This window comes from Pteropus medius, unplaced genomic scaffold (genome assembly GCF_902729225.1).
Source record: "Pteropus medius unplaced genomic scaffold, Ma_sr-lr_union100, whole genome shotgun sequence".
Taxonomy (NCBI): domain Eukaryota; kingdom Metazoa; phylum Chordata; class Mammalia; order Chiroptera; family Pteropodidae; genus Pteropus; species Pteropus medius.
Window position 1 is genome coordinate 6,704,941 of NW_024354500.1, and position 5,369 is coordinate 6,710,309.

Here is a 5,369-nt window from a genome sequence, read left to right on the forward strand (position 1 = left end):
ACCCCGGAGGTCAGAAAAAAATCCTCTCTCTTGGACAGTCTTTCCAAATATCGAGAATATTTGTGTGAAATCACACCTAACTTCTTTGCTTCCTTTTGTTTCCGTATGTAAGCCAGAAAGTTGGGAGTGGCTAGTACTGGGTAAACAACTGAAGCTACATTTGTAATGAATTTTGTGATCACTAGATGAAAAGCTCTATATAAAAATCAGAAATAATAGCATTGTTATTGGATTTGTGAATACTTTCATCACAGATGTATTCCCCCATAATGCTCATAAAAACAAGAAATGAGGTATTTGGGAGATATATGCATATCACTTTAAAGGCAAATTTTTATTTGATGTCAAGCATTGTCATGAGTTGCCATACCAAATTATAATTACTACTTCTTAGGAGACGTTTTAAAATATATCTAGTTGTAAAATCAGTGTAATAACCAACAAACAAAATAAAGTCAGTGGGTAGTTGGGGGAAGAGGAGTCGCAATACTTTTATTGAAATTAAGAATTATATATCTATATTCAAAGAATTCCAACAAATATCTTACTTTTATGGTTTTTATGTCAGCAATTTTTATTAAGATAAAACTTCATCTAGAATATTGCATTTTCTTGAAAATATTAGAATCAAGCCTCTGATATTAACTATATATTTTGTTTTGTTTTTACTTTCTATTTTCTTACAAAAGATAAAATGAGAACGATATTTCATCACTGGTAAACCTCATTCTCTGCAAACTGAAACTTTTCTTAGTCTTCTGAAGCTCAGAAAGAATGTAAACAGCAGCCTTTAGGAAGTAGGTTCCTTTTGTCTTTTGGAGTCTGCAGAGGTATCACCTAATTAACAATATATATTTTCCCCTTTAGCTTCTGTTTGAGCCCCTGGATGAAACAAGCCTTTAACATAGCAAGCTGCATAAAGAAATTTGAACGTACTTAGAAGTAGACTAAAATGCCCAACTCTACCATTAGGGTTAGACCCAAACTTTGCCCTCAAAGAAGCCAACAAAAGACAACACGTTAAAAACACACACACACACACACACACACAGGTACAGGTAAAGATGCCATTTTCAATCTCATTTAAAAATTTATCTTTCAAAGCTTCTCTAATTTTTGGAATTCAATCTGTGACAATATTTATCATTTATTTATCATCCATAATTGGCCAGCTAGAAATAGAACCCTTTCCCAAAACATCAAATACATGGCTTAGGTTGGAGGGAAATGTGGGGAAGTATTTCTTGAGGCAGTTGTAGTTGCACATCAAGAAATACTCAAGTTCCTCGAAACTGGCTTATACCATTTTAACACAATTGTTATGCTTGCAGATATAGAAAAACGATGAGTTTTCTTTTAGGTCACAAAGAATCTCACATTATTGTAGGGTTTTTTAAATTTTGTTCAGAACTGTTTTACTGTTGTTAACTAATAGCATCATTATTGAATACTCACTAGCACTTGATATTCAATTAAGGTTCCTGAATTCTATTTTGAGGGTGCTAAAAATAAAGGAGTATTTCAAAACTATAATAGGCAATCTTAATACCTTACTATTCAATTACTAATTTTAGAAAAAATTATATAAAGCAGGTTTGATTTGAATAATATTTATAGGGAGTCAAGGATTTTTAGAGGATACCATTCACTTCTGCTCAGATGCTCATGGATATTTTCCGAAATCATCCTCTTTCAGGGAGCTGAACTGTTTGTTTCCGCCCCCCCAAAAAATCATGTGTTGAGATCCTAACCCCCAATATCCAAGAATGTGATGGTATTTTGAGTTAAGGTCTTTAAATAGGTAATTAAGGTAGAACGGCACCATTGGGGTAGGCCCTAATTCAACATAACTAGTGCCCTTATAAGAAGAGATTAGGACACAGACATGCACAGAGGGAAGACCATGTAAAGACAAAGGGAGAAGATAGTCATCTGTAAGCCAAGGAGAGAAGCTTCAGAATGAAACCACCCCTGTAGACACCTTGATCTTGTACTTCCAGCCTCCAAAACTGTGAGGAAATAAATTTGTATTGTTTAAGCCACCCAATCTGTGATACTTTGTTATGGCAGCTCTAGAAAACTAATACACACTGCTTCCTTGACGACTTTGAAGAGTTACCCAACTCTTCAACAGAGGGTTAGTTTGGCACCCTAAGCAAACTCTACTTACTAGTTTATAGATGTGCACACTTATGGTCAGTAGTTACCATTGGACATATGGGGACTGTCCGCTGACACTGTTCCATTAGGAACTTTGAGACCTGTCTATTTCATCCAGATCTTTCCTATAGCTTAACAACATTTCAAAATGCAAGCCCCAATGGCCACATTATCTTCTCAAGTGGAAGCAGCTTATTATCCTTCATCTCTGTATTTCCAGGTAGTGAAAAAGCCACCAGGTGGGTGGAAAGCAAGAAATTCTTAACTGCTTTCTCCTTTCTTTAACTTAAAACATTACAGTTATAGCTTTTAAGCATTTGTTTTTCTTCCTTATTTTTAAACTTGTTTTTATTTCTTTATTGTTTTATTTGTTTGGGAGGAGGGACTATTGTTTCTCGAAGACTTGTCTTTTCTATTAATTTGTGTCTTCTTGAATCACCACTCAGTTTTTGCGTTTTCAGATATATAGAGTACAAACTATTCTAACCCTGTTTGCTATTCTCTAATCCTCTACATGAGATGCACAAGTGTGTATTTGTCTGAAGCTAAGCACAGCTCATTGTGGTGGAACTGGCCTTGTTTAATTTCATTCTTTCTCTGAAGTTTCTCTTTAAGTATCCATGGTTTACTGGCATCGATGCACCCATTTTATCCTGGCCCACATTTTACTTTCTTGAGCATTAATGGTGCTTTTTATAATTGTTTTTAAATAAAACCTTCCACAAAAGGCCAAATTAAAACCAGCTAAGCAGCTAGGTATTACACTAGGGAAGGCCCCCCAGTGAGATGGCAGAGAGCCATGTCTACTTAAGGAAGACTGAGATAAGTGGGCCTGGAACCCATCGCTCCTGGAAGTAAAAGTGGCTGTTCAACAGAAGAAGTGGTACCTAAGGCCACATTTACAGAAGAGGCCAATTATAGTAAAGCATGTTTAGTTTCCCCAAACACCTAGAAATTTGAATGTGAACCAATTTAAAGCTATTAGCATATCATAGTCTCTTCAGTGTTTCAAACAGTGATAATATCCCAGTTGGAGTGGGAATTTGACTGAGGAATCATCTTTTCCTCAATTAGCATACTTGTGTGAATAGTCTGATCAAGCAAAGCATTTTAAATCTGCCCATAAATTTCTTTCACCCTTGGCTCACTAAAGCAGTGGTAAGTTGGTATAGTGTTTTGTTGCTTTTGTTAACCTGCTATAAAGTGCAAACTTGAGTTTTGTTTTTCCATCAGTTCCCTTGTGGAAGAAACTAACCCCAAAATAGTGTCGAAATACAAATTTATATGTCCATCTTGTGAAGCAGAGGTTGAGAATTAAGAGTCACTTGATTCTAGAGGACTCCCAATTCTTAAGCTCTGCTTTCACCACTTCTAGTCACTCCCGTTGGCCAGCGTGGGCAGGAGCACAGAACACCTTCCTTTCCTTTCATGATGGGGCAAGATTCCCAGAATCAGATAATACCCTCACTAAAGGCAGAATCTTTCAGAAATCATTTCAGTGAGTCAGGGAATAAATCCTCCTCAAAAGTCCAAGGAGGAACTCAAACAATAGCACGCTAAAGTGGCATTTATCATTCCATAGGCTGTATGTACTGCTGGTGTACAGGTATTTTAGGTGGTACATAGGTGAACTTTTCTACCGTGATGTACATATAATTATTTAAATAAAATGCTATAGTTATATTTTAATAGAAAAATTATAATTGGCATATTAAACCCATGATTTCACAGACTTTTTCTTCTTTATCCTATATTTAGGGTTTTTTAAGTCAGTTTAAAGAAAGTATTAAGTAAATAATGATATAAGTGGTAAGCAGACAAACATTGTGAAGGTAACCAATGAATGATGGAAATTTGGGAAAGGTAGCACAGAATTCCTTTCTAAGGCCTTTTCCTGCTACTGAACAGGATAAACAAAAATGAATTCTACCCAGGCCTGCAGTGAAATTGGAGTATAATAAAGGCCAAAATAGTGTTTTTTAAATAAATAGATCATCCAGAAAGCAAAGGCAGCCCATAGAGGACTCCTAATAACATATTAGAAACCAGATAAAAAGTAAAACAATACAAAGTACTGAAAGAAAATAACTGTCGACTTACTGTTATATGCCCAGCCAAACTATTATTGAAGAGTGAGGACAAAATAAAGGCATTCTCAGACTACAAAACCGAGCATAATTACCATTAACAGATCCCTGTGAAAAGGTCTTTTTAAGGATGCACTTCGGGAGGATGAAATTCGATTTAGAATGGAAGAGTGAATGAAAAGAAAAGAGGACTATGCAAGGAGAAATAGTGAGCAAAGAACTGGAAGCATAGGGGCAAATCTAAGCATCTGTTTTATATGGTTAATGACAATGACTGATTTGGAGTTTTTTTTTAATTAGATGAAACTAAGATATGGAACATAATATCCAAGCATTGCAGAGGTAATGAAAGCTACTGAGTTCTGAGGTCTTTATATCGTTTAGGAGGAGAGCAGGACATTGACTAATATTTGGCAATACTAAATCAAAAACGTGTTAAAAAATAAAAGTAACCATTAAGGAATGAAAAAGGAAATAAATAAGCTTTCAACCAGAAAGTGGCTGTGGGTGCAGATGGGAGGGAATAAACAAAACCCCATCATTATATAGAAAATAAAGGAGCTAAAAGAAGGATAAGGAAAATCATCAGCAGAAACGAAGCAGAAGCTAAACCAAACCTTGATGCTATGAAAGAGCTTCATCCAAAAGCAGACTGCTTATTTCAAAATGCAAATGCTTTCTGTTCACACACAGCACACCCTGTTGCTGTCATTATTATAGCAACCACTTTTTGTTACAGAGACTGCCAGATTTAAGCTGCCAGGTTCTAATTAGGAAGCCCCCTCCATCCACAACTGCAGTTAGGAGGCTCACCCACCACAGGTCCTTATTATCCCTGTTGGTGTTCAGTTTTCGAAAGCATCCGTTTGGAAGAGCATAACAAAAACCATCCTCAAAAAATGAGTTCACATTCGTAGGTACACACGGATACACTCCAAAACCCTAGAGCTCATTACACTTTTTTTTATCTTGATTCTGAGTATGTACTGTACAGACCCCTGAAGTCAGATCCTCTTCCCACTATAATTTAGCTAAGGATTCTGTTACATCCATCTGCAGCAGGAATTTAATTTTTCAGAATGGAAAGAGATAGAGCTCACCCGAAACTGAAATTGCAAGGTT